The 20,225-nt window shown below is 36.8% G+C and overlaps 1 protein-coding gene and 1 long non-coding RNA gene across 3 annotated transcripts in view; one reads left to right on the forward strand and one right to left on the reverse strand.

Annotated features, from left to right (window-relative positions):
• The window catches only part of LOC139141337 (glucose-6-phosphate 1-dehydrogenase-like), a 242,010-nt gene that overhangs the window by 45,236 nt on the left and 176,549 nt on the right, over positions 1-20,225 (forward strand). The window lies entirely within an intron of this gene.
• Positions 684-5,179, reverse strand: LOC139141342 (uncharacterized). Of its 2 annotated transcripts, XR_011554148.1 has the most exons (3): positions 4,846-5,179; positions 3,349-3,556; positions 684-2,379 (listed from the first exon to the last, which is right to left on the reverse strand). It is a non-coding gene; the product is annotated as an uncharacterized lncRNA (long non-coding RNA). The 2 variants fall into 2 exon arrangements; XR_011554147.1 differs by having other exon boundaries at positions 3,349-5,179.

A 20,225-nucleotide genomic window follows, 5' to 3' on the forward strand; every position in this document is an offset into this window, starting at 1 on the left:
GGGAATTTTTTGCAGGGCAGGGGAAATAGGCAAGTTTTTCCGCCACAGGGCAGGGGAGCTTCAAAAATTGACAGTGGGGAGGGGAAACAGGCAAAAATAAGTGGGGAGAGGGTAAAAATGAAGTTTGAGTGCGGGAGAGCAAGTCGACAAAATTACAAAATTGCTATCTCCACCGCGGAAAAGGGGTTGATCTTCTCATTATTCACAGGGAGAAATCAGAAAATTATGATTATCAGAACTATGTTGCCAGAATTTTAAAATATGGACTGAGTTGTTCTCTGTACAGAAGAAATTTGCTTCAGTTCAGTTAGTGATCTCCGTGTGTACAGATCATGGAGAATTGTGGGTAGCCTCACTTACTGTGTTTCTGTTTATCCATGGACACTCAAACCTCATGATTGTAGACTTACTTCAGCCATTCGGTCATGGTGACAAGCAAAAAACTGATAATGCCAGATGTTTAGATTGTTCAGCCTTTTTCTTCAATTTTCATCACACAAGTCTGCTAACATTTTATTCCTTTCAGTTTCAGTTTTGCAAACTACTGTGCAATGTTGTGAATTGAATGGTGTCTTCAGTATGCTGTAGCTGCCCAAGTTGTGATGTACAGAAAGTACTCTATATGGATACATTACCATCTTCCCTTTTAGTAGAGATGTAAACTTTCTTAAAAAGCATGACAATTGTATACATTTTAAAACGTTACCTTTTATTCAACACATCGTCACTGTTTTCAATCTTAAAAAAAGCTTTCACCTTTTTTACAGTAAATGAGACAGTAAGCATGCAAGATAAAACATTCAAAATAAGAAAAAATTCATGTACAATTAGGGTAAATCCCTTTCAGGTCTAACCCCTATTCATAGGCTGAATTCGGGTACTTTACTGGGAACTCAGGCAGGAAATAAATAAAAAAAAATTAGGACAATGATTGTACTGAATGTCTTGTCACATTGAGGAATGTCTGTCCCCAGGACTGGCAAAATCCTGGTTATTGGACGAGTGTCTCTGTAAATACATGACATGTATGCAAATAAACGTGTACAACAATAAGTGTACATATAAAACTTTGCGTGAAAAATTCACATCAGTTGCTCCGTAGACATGAAGATAGCCATTGATGAATTTGATGGAAGCAGATATTCAAATTTGTACATGAAATGAGAAATGTGGCACACCAATACGCATCACCATGAAAGGGTGATACAGTTGTTTGGCCAAAGCCAACTGTACTCCACAACTACTTGACACACAACAGTTACCAATACAATGGATGGTACGGTAAACATGATATGTTGAGGTCAACAAATTAAAACAGTACAGTTCATAAGACTTCCCCCTGCCCCCTGGTATATATACATACACCACACAATAAATTCCCACAATTTGGTTTGATTTCTACACACAACATTAGAATTTTTGTAACTTTTTCAGTTCTGCCTGAAAGCAATAAGGCAAACCCTCTAGACAAATGCCATACTTTTGGTGAGCAATTTATGACAAACTGAAGAGGTCATTCTCTTAGATAGAAAAGTCAGCATGTAAATTTCTTTTGTCTTTCTGTTGGATGGGGAAACAATATCCTTTTGTATCATGAAACAGGTGCAACTAGTCTCCCTACTTTCAATCACATTCTGTATGGCTGAGGACATAATCAGTGGAAATTTATGAAAATACTATCGCCTCTCTCAATCAAGCATAATTTTCTGAGTCATTTAAAATGGCAATTTAAAAGAATGGTGTCCTTAAAAGTACATTTTCAGAATTAAAGAAACCAGTCTGTGAATTTGTGTACACAGGGGAGACTTTGTAGATTTCACTGAAGAGTCTCTGAGTGTATAAATCATGATTAACATGTATAGGAAATATCAAGTACTGTGCCAAATGGGAGGTAACCAAGCTGCTGTGTTTGGGTTAAATGAGCTATATATCTTGTTATAATTTGGTCACAATTATGCAATTCAGCACCATTTTACAAGTGGTATAGCCACAAACTGATTACATCAAATCACTGTACACAAGACACAGACGCCTTGAAAGTTATGGCACTGTGTATCGTGTATGGCAGTTTTGACGTCATCAGTTTGTGGCTATATCACTTGTAAAATGATGCGTGTAATTCCCTTTATGCAAAATGTGTTGAAATGAACCCTGTAAATTGACCACACTGATCAGGATATTTATCTCTTATTGCCCAAACACAGCAACCTGGTGTCACTCTAGTTTCCTGCGCCAGGTTTCCCATGCTCCCACAAAATAAATTGCTGGTATGCAGCATGCCTGTTGCACTTGTGGTAGTCATCAAAGTCATTGGTGGCCATCATATCCATCCGATAGGCTCTAGCAACTGCAAGGACTCCTTCGTCAAGGCAGATAACTCTGAAATCATGAAAAATATGATATTTGTTTCAATATGTATTGCTTTTGAGTATATTTGCCATTATTGGATAAATTCTCATTGATCTCTACTTCCTTTCCCAAAGTTCTGAGTTTGGTACTAGTTTGCTTGTCTCAAAAATATTTTTGGAAGAACAGTAACACTGTTACAGTATCTATGCTGATCTTCTGAGAGGTGTTCTTCCTTTGAAATACCAAAATGAGGATTTTTATGTACACATGTAACAGTCTCGTCTTACATTTTAGAATTCCTCTGTGACCATGCCAGTGCATTCTCAACACTCAAGAGCATTACGTATCCAAAAGTCATTACATAAATAATTTGCCCAGCACACATAGCTTTCCATCTCAGTCAGTTGATATTCATCACATTTAGAACAATTATTACATATGCATCAAGACTGTTTACCAGATCTGATCTAAACGCAAAGGATGACTTGCAGTTGATTGGATTTATTGCAATAAATTGACAATTCAGCCCATAAATGATCATGGGTAGGGACAATATGGTTAAAGTAGGAATTCCCTAATAACTTGTATGATGATTTTCTTAGAAAAATTTCATGGCAAACTGTCTGCTTGTTTGCATTCAGTTCATAAACATACTGACTAGCAATCTGGAGATACAGAGCCCAGGCACCTCCCCACAAGATTTTCTCTCAGCAAGGGTTGGCATCTGCCGACAGTTTTGACGGACACATCAATCTTGACTGCTTTGTGAAGGTCCAGGATGGGATCCTCCAGCCTGTTCAGATAGGACTGCAAAGTCAAATATTAAACTTATGTCCCTCTCAACTCACCACCTGCAACAGAAGATCATGCTTCTGTTCTGGTGTCATTTTCTGCAGCATCTCCTGAAAAGAAGATGATATTATTGCGATGGCTATATGCTGATGTCAATCTGTATGCCCCATTATCACGGTGTGTATACAAAGCAAAAATTTTACTTACATGAAGAGTATTTTTCCGTTGCTGCACATCTCGCAATGCCTCATCTGCTCTTGTCACAAGCCTTCCCCATCTAGCCCCTCTTCCTCTGCCCCAACCTCTGCATCCCTGTTCTCACCCTCTCCCTGTGCCTCTCCCTCTACCCTTGTCTCCCTCTTCTTGCTGGGGATTCAGTTATTACAGAACTATCAGTAGAATCGGTCGGTGATGTCTGCAAAATGAAAGAATCAGAAAAATTACAAAGGAGATTCAAATGTAGATATACTGCACTCTGCCGGTCACTGATCAGTGTTGAGTTTTTCTTTGTTACCATCTTCTCTTCTAAACAATGCCAAGTAAGTAGTCGACACTTTACTTTAATTCTTGACTATAACATGGCAAGTAAACTGTGGGTTAACTCTTGGTGGAAATTAAGATGTGTAAAGTCAGACTAAAAATTTGGAAGGAAATATGCTTTTGATGCATAACATATATATTTGACATTTTCAAAGCCACTGCATAAAAGGACCACCTTTGTCATTTATGTTGTATCATAGACCCTAGAGAAATCCACTGAAAATGTGTTGTTTACCCTTCAAATTTCCCAGCAAATTGTACTTCAATCAAAAGCCATGGCGAAAATACAAATCACAATAAAACAGCTGTTTGTCCATGTTTTTGTATCACCATAGCAACGTTATAGTCACAAGTGCGAACAACGCCGTTTTCTCCATGCTCAAAGTTCATCGCTTTGAAAAGAAAATTTCTAAAACGAGTTGGCATAAGTTTACAGCTGTACTACACATCACACAGCCGCCTTGTACCTTTCTTTCTACCTCCATGCTTGTAATGCTACCGTAATCATCACGAAGCTTGCTAAACTCGTCCTCTCAAACATAGAAGTAGGATCGGGGCCGTATGTCTCAACAGTTCGATTAGAGCTGACTAAAAACACACGAAAGGCATTGTTAAACTCAAGGTTATTCACACAATAATTCCGAATCTATGTGAAGTAAGTAATCCGTTTGCAAAATGACTCGGAAATTGACAGTGTTCAGAAATAAGATCGACTGCACTTGGTCAATGCCGCTCATGGTTCACGCATCATGCGCATGGCTCACTCAAGCCAAATATAATCGAATACGTTCGTAATTACAAAACCCGAACGGCGTATCGCTAACTGAAAACCATTCTGGGTAAATCCAGATTCAAAACGAATTACTAGTTCTGGAAATCCATACGAAACAACGAACCACAACGAGACTCTAGCGTACGCGATGGGCAGCTACCCGTACGCTTTACCGGACTGCGACCAGCGGCCGCCTCGCCGGGCCAAATTCACAAACAAGCTCTAGTTCCTTGTCATTTCAATCGCATCGTTTATGCCTACAACTGTTCTAACACCCTCTTTGTTCAAATGAAACATCGAACTGGAGAACAATCAGCATTAAATACTAGGTTTGAGGGGGCAGAAAACACGTGAGTTTGTTTACAAAATAGACATAAGCTAAGTTACATTACCTCATGTGTAGACTCCATTGTTGTCGAGTTGCGAATGGGGTCACGCTCCCACATCGCGCAGTATCACACAGGGAAGATCCCGCTCTCGTCCTCCGTGTGACGTTGCATTTGCTGTGTTCTTTGTCACGTGACTGCTTTTGCGAAATGGCGGTACATTTAAAATGAGGCGATATCGCGAGAATTTCCTTGCGTTCTGTGTCGTTTGTGACTGTCCTAGTATGTTAGTTGAAGGGTATATCGCTTAATTGCAAGAATTCAATCAACATGCGAGACGTTTGGGGGTTATTTTAGGGTAAATAAAATGTTAAAAGTTACAGCTCACGGGCCTTTAAAAGAAGATACTATTGTGTAAGCTAACATTATTGAAAGGCATTAAGCATTTTTGCTTCAGCCAATTCATAATGTGTGTATTTAATTAACGTTCCTAATTAGGGATATATTCTTGGATTTATTTGATCAAAGTTGGCATAACATGCTATGACATTGATGATTATACCAGGTCATACCAATATTGGAAGTCATTTCGCACTTAAGTTTTCATGTCAGCTATATAATAGTTTGCATATCTAATGAGCTTTCAAAGTTTGGAATATATAGTTTGAAGGACTTAACCAAAGGCAATTACTCTTGCTATATAAGTGGTGATACAATTATAGCGGTCAAAGAAATTAGTTATTTTTATTTCAGTTAATTACATATTTGAATACTTAATGACCTATAGAGTTAATCTGTGGTGAATATTGTTCATTATATTGATCATAATACTTTCAATGAAGTTGCAAACATGTGGCAAATGTTCAAATTTATACATAACTGCAATATATAATGAAACACGTGAGCATTTACAGTTCATATCTGGTTCATGTCTTTGGACCATAATTCAGACATCCTTGAGCAGATTCTGTTTGAACTTGGCACAAAGGCATAACACTATGGCTTTCATATCCATGTCAAATTATTTCGCGATACGATCCGATATGGGCATGAGGCGGCCATTTTGTTGCGATTTTTCATGTCTTTGGACCATGACTCAGACATCCCTGAACAGATTCTGTTCAAACTTGGCACAAAGGCATAACACTATGGCCTATATATGCATGTTGAATTAATATTGCAATGCGATCCAATATGGGCGTGAGGCGGCCATTTTGTTGCGATTTTTCATATCATGGACCTTAACTCAGACATCCTTGAACCAATTCTGTTCAAATTTGGCACAAAAGCAAAACATTATTCCCTTCATATGAACACCAATTTATTTCGTAATATGATTCAATATGGCCGACAGGCGGCCACTTTTTTTGCGATTTTTTCATGTCTTTGAACCATAACTCAAACATCCTTGAACCATTTTTAGCTACTATAGACTATAGTCTATAGAAGCTATTGGGATGGGTATCCGTCCGGCGTCCGTCGTCAGTCTGTATGTATGTATGTATGTATGTATGTATGTATGTATGTATGTATGTCCGTTTGTGAGGCGTCCGTCCACTCAAATATCTTGAGAACCGCAGTACTTACTGATTTGATATTTGTTGTGTAGATGAAAAATATGATTTTGAGAAACTAGTTTTTTTAATTTTTTGATATTGTTGAAAATAGGCAAATTAATGCCAAAAAAGGTGTTTTTGGTAAAAAATCTTCTTCTTCATAACTGCTGGTCAGACAGCTTTGTTATTTGGTATACAGGTCCCTAGGGGTAACCCAACTTAGATTTGTTCAAATTGTGATGAAATATGCAAATGTGTATTTTTAAGGAATTTTTTTGTCATTTTTGGTCAAAATTTGACTTACATCGTATGTAATTCTTGTACTGTATAAACCCTATCAATTCAGCCAGAATAAAATAACTAATATGATTTTAAATAACAAGCCAAAATAATTTTAGTGTAGAATTATCAGAAAGTTCAACTTTTTTTGACAGTTCATAGTGAAATGCTTACCATCTTGGAGGATTAAAACATGTAAAGGCAACTTTCCTGAATCCCAACTTTGACATATTCTGAACCGTCATTTATTGTGCCCTGTATGTTATCTAAAAGAAATTGCTCAAAATAGTCAATAGAGATAGAGATAGAGAAAGTTCTAATTTCCATTTATGGTTGACTTGGTATGGATGAAATAAAATTACTTTTTGAGGAAAAAAATAGAGTGGTCAATTAAAAGAGTGGTCAAAGTGATAGGGTGTTTATGGTAAAGCTGGGCTGTAAGATTCCTCATGTGCTATTTATAGCAATTATGCAATCTGTGTAAACAGTGCAATGAAAGTTACATGATTCCTTATAATGCTTTTGATGACCTTGAACTTCGTAAGTTTCAAACATTTGTCTCTTCAGTGTGCTTTCTCTGAGTACGTACAGTGTCAACTTATTCAACAGAACTCACAGTGTTAATCAAAGATATCCACCTTCTTCATCAATACATGTGTCACAAAAGGTTATTCTCTACATAACACAGCAGAGCTCTGTTAACTGTTGAGTTGCTTGTTCTTTCAAAACCGCTGGTCAGACAGCTTTAATATTTGGTTTACAAGTCCCTAGAATGACCCAAGTGAGATAATTTCATACAGTCAGGAAATACTTAATTTTGTATCCATGTCTATAGTAGCTTCAGGGACTTTGACCCTATGTTTGTTCAAACTAGGCACAAAGGCAAAGCACTATGGCATACATGTGCATGTATCAATTAACCTTGCGATAGGATCCAATATGGCTGCAGAACTGCCATTTTGTTGGAATTTTGCATGTCTTTGAAGCGTAATTCAAACGTCATTACACCCATTTTGTCCAAACTTGGCACAAAGATCAAGCACTATGGCATACATATACATGTCAATTTACTTTGTGACATGTTCCAATATGGCTGCCAGATTGTCATTTTTAGCTCCCATATAATATGCATATGTATATATGCAAATGGGAGGTATTCGTATAAGGTGGAAAAATGTCGTCTGTATGTATGTATGTATGTATGTATGTATGTATGTATGTCCGTCCACATCAAAAACTCCTAAACCGTAGCACCTACTGTCTTAGTATTTGGTGTACAGGTGCACCTAGGGATGGAGATGTGAATTTCTTCAAATGAACATGTCAGTGCCAAAAATATGCAAATGAGGGGAAAAAAAGGAAAAATCCTGCAAATGGCTAAAACTCAGTAAGCAGTGGTCAGATTTCGTTGAAACTTGGTATGCAGATTTTTTTAGGTATTCTAAAGTATGTGTGCAAAAATTGGGATGAAATTTGCATGTTTGTATTTTTAGGGTATTTTTTTCCGTTTTTAGTCAAAAAATCTTGTTCTCTGAAATCGCTCATCTGATTGCTATGAAACTTCATATTCATGTTCCTCAGAATGACCTCAGTCATGCTTGTGCAAATTGTATTGATATTGTAATATTTGTAATTTTGGGGCAATTTTCATAATTTTTGATAAAAAAAAAATTTATCCAAAAACTACTGATTTGATAGCTTTGATATTTGGTATACAGGTATCTAAGATTAATCCCAATATAATTTATTAGTCCCCACGGACACCGTCCGGGGGGACTTATAGGTTTGGTCATGTCCGTGCGTGTGTGCGTCCGTGCGTGCGTGTGTGCGTGCGTCCGTCCGTTCACGCAGATATCTCAGAGATGCAAGAAGCGATTTCATTCAAACTTGGTACAAGGATTACTTCATATGTCATACAGATGCACGTCAATTTGTTTTGTGATACGATCCAATATGGCCGCCAGGCGGCCATTTTATTACGATTTTTTCATGTACAGAGCCATAACTCAGACATGTTTCAACCGATTTTATTCAAAGTTGATACAATGACATTGACCAATGTCATAGATATGCACGTCGATTTGTTTTGTGATACGATCCAATATGGCCGCCAGGCGGCCATTTTATTACGATTTTTTCATGTACAGAGCCATAACACAGACATGTTTCAACCAATTTTATTCAAAGTTGGTACAAGGACATTGACCAATGTCATAGATATGCACTTCATTTTGTTTTGTGATACGGTCCAATATGGCCGCCAGGCGGCCATTTTATTACGATTTTTTCATGTACAGAGCCAGATCTCAGACATGTTGCAACCGATTTTATTCAAAGTTGGTACAAGGACATTGACCAATGTCATAGATATGCACGTCATTTTGTTTTGTGATACAATCCAATATGGCCGCCAGGCGGCCATTTTATTACGATTTTTTCATGTACAGAGCCATAACTCAGACATGTTTCAACCGATTTTATTCAAAGTTGGTACAAGGACATTGACCAATGTCATAGATATGCATGTCGATTTGTTTTGTGATATGATCCAATATGGCCGCCAGGCGGCCATTTTATTACAATATTTTCATATACAGTGCCATAACTCAGACATGTTTTAACCGATTTTATTCAAAGTTGGTACAAGGACATTGACCTATGTCTTACGTATGTACATCAATTTGTTATGTGATACGATCCAATATGGCCGCTAGGCAGCCATTTTATTACGATATTTTCATGTACAGAGCAATAACTCAGACATGTTTCAACGGATTTTATTCAAAGTTGGTACAAGGAGATTGACTAATGTCATACATATGCATGTCAATTTGTTATGTGATACGATCCAATATGGCTGCCTTGCGGCCATTTTATTACGATTTTTTCCTGTCGAGGGCCATAATACTCTTAGGCATATCTTAACCGATTTTATTCAAAGTTGGTACAAGGACATTAACCCATGTCATACATATGTATGTCAATTTGTTTCTTGATATGATCCAATATGGCTGCATGGCAGCCATTTTGTTACAATTTTTTCGTGTCCTTAGCCAAAACTTGGGCATGTCTCAATTAATGAAGAGGACTCTATCCTCTTAGGACATGTAATCAAAGTACCCATTAACAAGTGGGGACTGTGTCATCAACGATGACTTGTTGAAGGTATGTTGAAACTGGCAATCTTTTTATTTTGGGGCAAATTTTGCCTTTTTTGGTCAAAAAATTTTTCTCCTAAAACTTGTCATCTGGTAGCTTTGATATCTAGTGTACAGGTACTGTGTACTTGTAAAAGATAACATATTTGTCAATACATAAACTGCCTTGCAGATTGATTGTCTTAAAGATTATCACAGGAGTAGAAAAAGAAAAGAAACTAATCAACTAATCAAATTGCTGTAACATATTCACTCTCAGTGCCTGTATAGGTCTATACTTAATTGTAAAGCCCCCACTCAATTATCAGATTTATCTAATATAAATATTATTTACTTGATAAAATATTCAATGGAAAAGAAAAGAATGACAAACTGTTAATGGGCTGTTGACACATTCGCTAATGCGAGAACCTGGGATTGAGAAGGGCGCCTTTAACTATTTTATCATAACATTCAGCTGTTCGTTATCTCCATGGGCCAAGGCACACTTGGGGTCAATGTCATCACTCTGTGCCAGTCTGTGTATGTCAGTCTGTCTGTATATGTATGTCCATGTTTCATACAATTGTTGACTTGTTTTGATAACTACCGGTATATGGGAGCGAACAGTGATGTTGTCACTATTTTTAGCTACTATAGACTATAGTCTATAGAAGCTATTGGGATGGGTATCCGTCCGGCGTCCGTCGTCAGTCTGTATGTATGTATGTATGTATGTCCGTTTGTGAGGCGTCCGTCCACTCAAATATCTTCAGAACCGCAGTACTTACTGATTTGATATTTGTTGTGTAGATGAAAAATATGATTTTGAGAAACTGTTTTTTTTAATTTTTTGATATTGTTGAAAATAGGCAAATTAATGCCAAAAAAGGTGTTTTTGGTAAAAAATCTTCTTCTTCATAACCCCTGGTCAGACAGCTTTGTTATTTGGTATACAGGTCCCTAGGGATAACCCAACTTAGATTTGTTCAAATTGTGATGAAATATGCAAATGTGTATTTTTAAGGAATTTTTTTGTCATTTTTGGTCAAAGTTTGACTTACATTGTATGTAATTCTTGTACTGTATAAACCTGTGTTTCCTCTGCCACTCTCAAATTCGTAAAATTACTAATTTTTTAGATGATTTACTAATTTTTTTCATTGTTGATTCGTAAATATACGAATGCAAGGAAGCAGATAGTTGATTGAGAGCTGAAGGCCCCTAAACCTCAAAATAGTTCTGTCTAAGCATATGTTGTACTTAATCTGAATTTGATTGAATGATATTCCGTATCGGAACGGTTAAGTTTACTTATGAATTTCAAAATTTACTAAAAGTTTCAATACCCAATTCGTAAATTTACTAAAAAATTTCAGAAGCCAGAGGAAACACAGTAAACCCTATCAATTCACCCAGAAAAAAATAATTAATATGATTTTAAATAATTGAATTAATTAGGAAATCATCAAAGCCAAAATAATTTTAGTGTGGAATTATCAGAAAGTACAACTTTTTTTTGACCGTTCATTGTGAATTGAGGATTAAAACATGTAAAGGCAACTTTCCTGAATCCCAACTTTGATATATTGTGAACCACCATTTATGTTATCTAAAAGAAATTGCTCATAATAGTTTGTCATGATAGGGTGGTCAAATAAATAGAGATCGAGAAAGTTCTAATTCCATTTATGGGTGACTTGGTAAGGATAAAATAAGATTACCTTTTGAAAAAAATAGAGTGGTCAATTAAAAGAGTGGTCAAAGTGATAGGGTTTTTATGGTAAAGTTGGGCTGTAAGATTCCTCATGTGCTATTTATAGCAATTATGCAATCTGTGTAAACAGTGCATTGAAAGTGTAACATGATTTCTTATAATGCTTTTGATGACCTTGAACTTCTTAAGTTTCAAACATTTGTCTCTTCAGTGTGCTTTCTCTGAGTACGTACAGTCTCAACTTATTCAACAGAACTTACTTACAATGTTAATTTGAAAGTTAAAATGTGCTTGGTTAATAGGATGAAAATACTGATATTAAAAGATAATCAGCTCAAGATTCTTTATAACCTGACAGATATGCTGTGTTTTTATGACGTAAATCTTGATTGAAGCAAGTCTTGTTTACTTTAATTAGAATGTAATTAACTCTCGTTTATTTGCTATTATAGACTAATATAGTCTGATGAAATATGCAAATCTGTATTTTTACAGAATTTTTTTCCATTTTTGGTCAGGCCATCCTGAAATGAGCTATCAAAGATATCCACCTTCTTCATCAATACATGTGTCACAAAAGGTTATTCTCTACATAATACAGCAGAGCTCTGTCAACTGTTGAGTCGCTTGTTTTTTCAAAACCGCTGGTCAGACAGCTTTAATATTTGGTTTACATGTCCCTAGGATGACCTTAGTGAGATAATTTCATACAGTCAGGATATACTTAATTTTGTATCCATGTCTATAGTAGCTTCAGGGACTTTGGCCCTATGTTTTTCAAATATCGCTGCCAGAAGGTTACTTTTGGATTTTTTCATGTCTGTTAGGCTTAATCATATGCAAATATTCCTTAACCAATGTTGTTGAGACTTGGTACAAAGATAAAGTACTATGGCATACATATGCATGTCTACTAATTTTGTGCTATGATCAATATGGTCAATAGACAGCCATTTGATTTCAATTTTGGTGTGATTTTTTACGCTCCCATATATGCATATGTATATAAGCAAATGGGAGGTATTCGTATACACGCGATTGTGCAATACCGTAGTCCAAGCATGGTCGAAGGTTAGATGAAGATTAGCGTCGAAGCTTATTACAAGACTTTGCGTGCCAACCTTAAATTAAGACGGGACGCCCAAGATTAGCTGAAGCTTATCCTTGCACACCTTTGTTGAAGCTTAGGGCAAACTAACCTTTATAAAAGCTTAAACTTCCAAATCTTGTTCCAAGCTTGGGCAGTAAAGCTTGGGCCGAACTTTACGGATAAGCTTTTTATCATCCTCGTTTCTACTGTAGCTTTTGGGTCCCTTGACCCAGCATTTGACCTAATTAAGGGTTATTTTTTTGCTCAGTTTAGGGAGCCGATTTTGCTGCAGAGTCTTGGCAAATTATTGGTGTGAAAGTTATGATCCACATTTAAGTAAAACTATAGACCAGTAAGCGGGCTTTGGATAAAATAACCACGAACGCGTTGAAATATGTTTGCGTTGAGACCGACATCGCGACAGGAACGCCTCTTGTCATCACTGTCCAGCAGTACGCCCGGTGCTCATGTCGTCTGCATAGCTGAAGAATGCGGCTTGATCGACTGCATCACGACTTTTATGAATTAACCGCTATATGACAAGTTTCTTGTTGACAAGGTTTTATACCGATGTACTGAATTATATCGAGTATAGCCATAAATGAGCCACAAATATCCGACTACACTTCTGAAAATACACGACAGCGAAGAGATGCACACACCACACTTTACGATTTGTAGTGACTCAGAAAATTCGTGATCCTGTTCCTTGTAAGTTTTTGACACAAATCATATTACTAGTAAAGATACTCCCAAGAAAGACAAACTTTAATGTAGGTCGTTTAAACAAGTTTAGTCATATTTAGGCAAGCCAGTGACAAAAATATACGATCAGACGATGTAAATACCTTTGAAATGGTTTATTCGTATATTGCAATGAAATGTACACAGTAATCAGTATATACAAGTTACGAAGCTGTACTCACTTCAAGTATTCCCTAATCCGCTCACAAATTCCTTTCTAAGATGATAAATTCGGCTTATTGGACGTGTAAGGAAGGACATGGATAATTCTTGAAGATTAACTGACTGGCACAACTATACAAATGTACATCCACGTTGCATTCGTACAACTTCAGGCGAGGCCGTACAGATATCTGTACGTTTTCCTCCGGGAGCTGCGCGAGGTCGATTTTGACCGGATTTTGGTGGGCCTCGTAACTTTCATGAAGGGCTTGGAGTATTTTTCAGAGCTGAAAAATTACTCACTTTACACACTCCAGCCTATGTTTCACATTTAATTCGGTATTATAAATATTAACATCCTTCAAATTATGGAAACGCGGATTGACATCTTAATAATTAAATCGTTTAATTTGAAATTTTACCACAACCACCCAGTGAAGTGGAATGCCCCAAAAGTGGAATAATATCAACAAGTGAAACGGTTGCCATCACTCCTTCGCAACCAACTTTCTATATGAGTACGGCGCGAATAATGAATAAAGAAGGGCCTATTTCTGTCGATTTCGTATCGAGTATCGAAATGCCGCCAGGGAAATGATCAAAACCAATGGATGCATGTATGATAAAGGGGTTATTATACATAATGCGTTTGCATTTTGGACACATCACTCGAATACAATACGATATCGACCAAACTGCGTATCTGCGTTTTCCGCCGTACGTAACAGCTCCGTTGTTTGTCCTTCACCTTAGGTGAAGGTTAAATGCCAAGCTTCACTGAAGCTTAATCCCAGCTAGGTTTGATTTAAGATTTGGTAATAACCCTGTTCCAAGCTTTGGACACAATCCTTATCTCAAGATTTGCAAACAAGATTGGATTAATCTTTATCGACGACAAGCTTGGCCGAAGAGCATTGGCAAACCTTCACCCAAGCTTAGAGTACCGCCAAGCTTGGACTAAGGTTCTGCACAATCGCGTGTGTAGTATAAGGTGGCAAAATGGCGTCTGTGTGTATGTATGTAAGTATGTATGTATGTCTGTTAGTCCGTCCACATCAAAAACTCCTAAACCGTAGCACCTACTGTCTTAGTATTTGGTGTACAGGTGCACCTAGGGGTGGAGATGTGAATTTGTTCAAATGAACATGTCAGTGCCAAAAATATGCAAATAAGGGGGAAAAAAGGAATAATCCTGAAAATGGCTAAAACTCAGTAAGCATTGGTCAGATTTGGTTGAAACTTGGTATGCAGATTTCTTTAGGTATTCTAAAGTATGTGTGCAAAAATTTGGATGAAATTTGCATGTTTGTATTTTTAGGGTATTTTTTCCGTTTTTAGTCAAAAAATCTTCTAATCGCTCGTCTGATTGCTGTGAAACTTAATATTCATGTTCCTCAGAATGACCTCAGTCATGCTTGTACAAATTGTATTGATATTGTCATATTTGTAATTTTGGGGCAATTTTCATAATTTTTGATAAAAAATTTTTTAATCCAAAAACCGCTGATTTGATAGCTTTGATACATGTATTTGGTATACAGGTATCTAAGATTAATCTCAATATAATGTATTGAAGGTATGTTGAAACTGGCAATTTTTTTTATATTTTTGGGGCAATTTTTGCCTTTTTTGGTCAAAAAATTTTTCTCCTAAAACTTCTGATCTGGTAGCTTTGATATCTAGTGTACAGGTTCCTAGGGTTTATGTTAATTAGATATATTTAAAATTAGGATGAAATCTGCAATTTTGTATTTTGGGGGGCAATTTTTCTCATTTTTGGTCAAAAAATTTGTTTCTCAAAATTTACCAGTCTGATTGCTTTGATATTTAGTAAACCGGTCCTTAGGGTTTTTGTTAATAAGATATATTGAAATCAAGTTGAAATCCGGAATTTTGAATTTTTTGGGCAACTTTGCGAAACTTTCAGTTTTACTGGGATATCTTTCATTTTGTATTTTTAAGATTTTTTTTTGGTAATGTTATACCTACTGGAACTAAGAGTATATAATGTGGTGATTTAGTAAGCATTTGATATGGTAAACTGTATTTGGTGTTGAAATGCAGTAAAAAATCCTGGCAGATTTTGAAAAAATTCCAAACAAATGCCAATAAAAAATTCAGCCAGAGAAGGTTTGACAAAAAGAAAAGGTGGGAGAGTGGGGAAAAATGAATGTACAATGGATCGATAAAAAAGATAATGTACCTCATCGATCCAGACACCATCCCTTATCAAATGGTCCACCCCGATGTATTTTTGTGCACAATTGACCATGCAGTGTATTTTAGTTTAAGATGTCAAGTTAGGTAAGGATTTGAAAGGAATAGTCAAGTTCACCACAGTTTAACTTTATCTCTTGTGTCATCATCCTTGTGTAATTGGTTAAGTTTGTAAGTTGTTCCAGATGTGGATGTACCAGCTGTTCTGGAAGTAAACAATGTTTACTTTTTCCTGTAGGGTTTCTGAGTTGATGATTGTATGTTGAAATTTCTCCATGTATCTAGTGTATGGGCAAAGTGTAAACATTGGTTGCATGTTATGTATTTCAATCTATGTCAAATATTGTAAATGAAAAATCAAGAACAGTTTACTGTGTGCTTGTAAAAGATAACATATTTGTCAATACATAAACTGCCTTGCAGATTGATTGTCTTAAATATTATCACAGAAGTAGAAAAGGAAAAGAAACTAATCAAATTGCTGTAACATATTCACTCTCAGTGCCTGTATAGGCCTATACTTAACTATTTTATCATTACATTCAACTGTTTGTTATATCTTTATCACTGTCCATGGGCCAAGGCACACTTGGGGTCAATGTCATCACTCTGTGCCAGTCTGTGTATGTCAGTCTGTCTGTATATGTATGTCCATGTTTCATACAATTGTTGACTTGTTTTGATAACTATATGGGAGCGAACAGTGATGTCACTATTTTTTATGTCTTTGAAACATAAACATAGGTCACTGTCCCTCGATGGACTGATTTTGTTCAAACGTGATACGAAGATAAAATACTATGGCTGCATTCTTGTGCACATTAATTTGTTTCATTATATGATCCGAAATGGCTGATTACAACAACATACCCGATCCCATACCATTTCGAAAATTCCACCAAACCATGTGTATAGTATGTGCCGTCATGACACTAGAGGCAGTGAGGGCATCGTTATGTGTGATGTAATCAAAAGTTCCTTCAGTGGTCATTACCAGCAGAGATGAGTCATTTATTGAACGTTCCTCAGATTACTTTATTATGCAAGTCACAGGCCTGATGCACCCATTGCATCAATGTCATTCCACAGCTACCTAGACCACAGCTACCTTAGGCACCTAAGATTATAACAAAATGGACAACCGGGGACTCTGTCATCAACGATGACTTGTTATGCAAAGAGACGCCGTGCGAGAAGCTTGAACTGGGAGCTCCACAGATTGCGGTTTTTGTGTGTTTTTTATGAAAATTTATGAAATGGGAATGCTCTACAGCAGGGTAAATACCTAATCAATACATAGCAACTCCATATTTTTGAAACCGATAACTTTTCGGGACAATTTTAGTGGGTAATTGTGCGTGGCTAGTGAGAACGTCGACCCAGGGGACGCCAATTGGGATTTTAATACCACTGTCAATGTCAATCTAGACACGAGTCAGCTGGATGCGATTAGCATTCGCCTTGTCTGCTAATGGTGACTGAAATAAATAAAATATGTGTCAAGATTTCCAGTGTTGAAAGATGTGTGCAATAGTTTCTTCACAGCTCTCTTACTTTTGTACCTACCCGCAGCATTTCTAGGGATAAAAAACATGATCAGACTACATTCAAGTCGATTACATCTTAGTAACCGTGGACGCAGTCCCTCCATAAAATGTGCCGTGAAGAAGAAAATGTATTATCGGGTTCTCTCTTACTGGAAAGTTTGATGGCCCTGAAAAGTCCCATTTGATTTGGTTTTGTGGCTTCTACCGTACACCCAACGATGGCAAATGTTTATGATACGCCGGGCAAATTTGGATATAACGATCGGACAACAAAAGTCACGCAAAATGGCAAATCAGTTTTTAGCTCCGCTGTCAGCGACGCAGAGCTTATCAAATAGGTTGATTTTCCGTTGTCGTCCGTCGTCATCGTCCGTCTTCATCCGTCAATAATTGCCTTCTCTTCTGAAACCGCAAGTCCGATTGCTTTGAAATTTTATATGCAGTTCACTTGGGGTGACCTCACTTACGTTTGTTCAAATTGTGGTGAAATTTGCATATTTGTATTTTTGGGGCATTTTTTGGTGTTTTTGGTAAAAAAATCTACTTCTCTGAAACTGCTTGTCCGATTGCTTTGAAATTTGATATGCAGTTTACTTAGAGTGACTTCAGTCAGATTTGTTCAAATTTAGGTGAAATTTGCATATTTGTATTTTTAAGGCAATTTTTGTCAGTTTTGGTAAAAAAATATTTAAAAATCTTCTTCTTCAAAACTAACAGTCAGATAGCTTTGATATTTGGTACATATATCCCTAGGGATGATCTATTTCAGATTTGTTCAAATTGTGCAGAAATATGCGAATTTGCATTTTTAAGGCAATTTTTGCTATTTTTGGTCAAAAAATGTATTTCTCTAAAAGTACTCATCTTACAATTTTGAAATGTGGTATACAGGTTTGTATTGATGAACTAAGTAATGTATATTGAATTTCTGATGAAATCTGTAACTTTGTATTTTTGGGGCAATTTTTGCCATTTTTGGTCAAAAAAATGTGTATTTCCAAAACTGCTCATCTGATATCTTTGCAATTTGGTATACAGGTTCCTACAGATAATTTAAATGATATTTATTGAAATTATGATGAAATCTGCAATTTTGTATTTTTGGGGCATTTTTTTCCATTTTTGGTCAAAAAATGTGTATTTCCAAAACTACTCATCTGATAGCTTTGCAATTTGGTATACAGGTTCCTACAGATGAACCTAATGATATTTATTGAAATGATGATGAAAATTGCAATTTCGTAATTTTGGGGCGATTTTTGCAATTTTTGGTGAAAAAAATGTATTTCTCAAAAAGTACTGGTCTGATAGCTTTGAAATTTGGGATACAGGTTTCTACAGATGAGCTACGTAATATATATAGAATTTCTGATGAAATCTGTAATTTTGTATTTTTGGGGCAATTTTTGCCATTTTTGGTCAAACATGTGTATATCCAAAACTACTCATCTGATAGCTTTGAAATTTGGTATACAAGTTTCTATAGATGAACTAAATTTGATCTTTTGAAATTATGATGAAATCTTCGATTTTTGTTTTTGGAGGCAATTGTTGCCATTTTTGGTCAGAAAATTTTATTCTCAAAAAACTACTCATCAGATAGCTTGACATGTTCTTAGGGATGATCCGTGTGATATATTCAAAGTATGATGAAATCTTCAATTGTGTATTTTTGCAGCTATTTTAGCCACTTTTTTCTGGCCACTGCATTGAGCTATCAAAGATTTCCATCTTCTTCATCAACATGTGTCAAAAATAGTTATTCTCTACATAAACACAGCGGAGCTTTATCGGCCGCTAGGTCGCTTGTCTTCTTTTGACTAGTACATCATCGGCCTGCATCAGATGCTGTTTTCGGGCCAAAAATTGCTCATCGCGCCAGGCGTGTGTCCGGTCAAGGCTATCCCAATACAGAGTCTGAGTCAGACGTGTTGTCATTGCCAAACTAATGATGCTAAACTCAGAATGACAAATCAAGAAATGTTCAATACCCCGGCACAGAGGTGTGAAGTGGTATGGTATCCGTGTATAGTTTCCGATGGAGTGTCGTTTGTACCTCCATGAGTCTACTAATAAACCAAATGTTTATTTGACCATGGAGCTAAAAAAGGATGATTTGACTTCCTCTGTTTTGTTCTGCCATCACTTCGAACGTACCTGAGCAAATGCCATCGTATTGATAACCGACGTGATGCAGTTCGGCTGCATATCGATCGAAGTTCATTACGTCTGAGAAATTTACGAGATTTCCTGTCCGAGTTTTTTGTACTTTTTTGGTTTCAATGCAAACGAAGTCTTGCAACACAAATTGGCAAATAATGTAATACACGATAATCTGGACTTGTTTTCTGACTTCGGACCACCATCTTTGCCTCATAAAAGTTTTACATTGGGCTGGTTGAGTACGTTGGGATCACGGTTCAATCTTCAGAAAATACTCATTTTATATTATTTCGACACCGATGTTTCCAAATTTGAACGATGCAAATTGTGTTTTTTGCATACCAGTATATTGACTTGTAATTTTGTGGATCGAGGCATAGACAGTACGAGGGGGTAAGATGGTCGAGGACACTGTCCGCATCCGGCGCCAAGCGACAAACTGCTGGAATCGTTGAAATCTGTAACTCGAACGCACCAAGTATGGTGAAAATACCTCATGCCAAAATGTACGTACTCTGACGCACTCATCGACATTCGACGTTAATTTATGTTTTCAAATCTACTAATATAGCGGTGTTTGACGCAAAACAATGAAAACGATACTATGTTGACAGGGTGGAGTACCCACTAATGCGCGAACCTGGAATTGAGAACGGCGGCTTTAAGGCCTGTATACCGAGAAATGGTTCATCAAATTTCATGTAACTTGGTACAGATGTTGTGCTCTCATTGATTTAACCCCTTGACTACCTATGGCGCCGGATATTTCCGGCGCCATAGTGAATTACCATATACCTTGAGTGCCGGAAATATCCGGCACAGTTAAATAGGCGT

Source organism: Ptychodera flava, chromosome 9 (assembly GCF_041260155.1).
Source record: "Ptychodera flava strain L36383 chromosome 9, AS_Pfla_20210202, whole genome shotgun sequence".
NCBI classification, from domain to species: domain Eukaryota; kingdom Metazoa; phylum Hemichordata; class Enteropneusta; family Ptychoderidae; genus Ptychodera; species Ptychodera flava.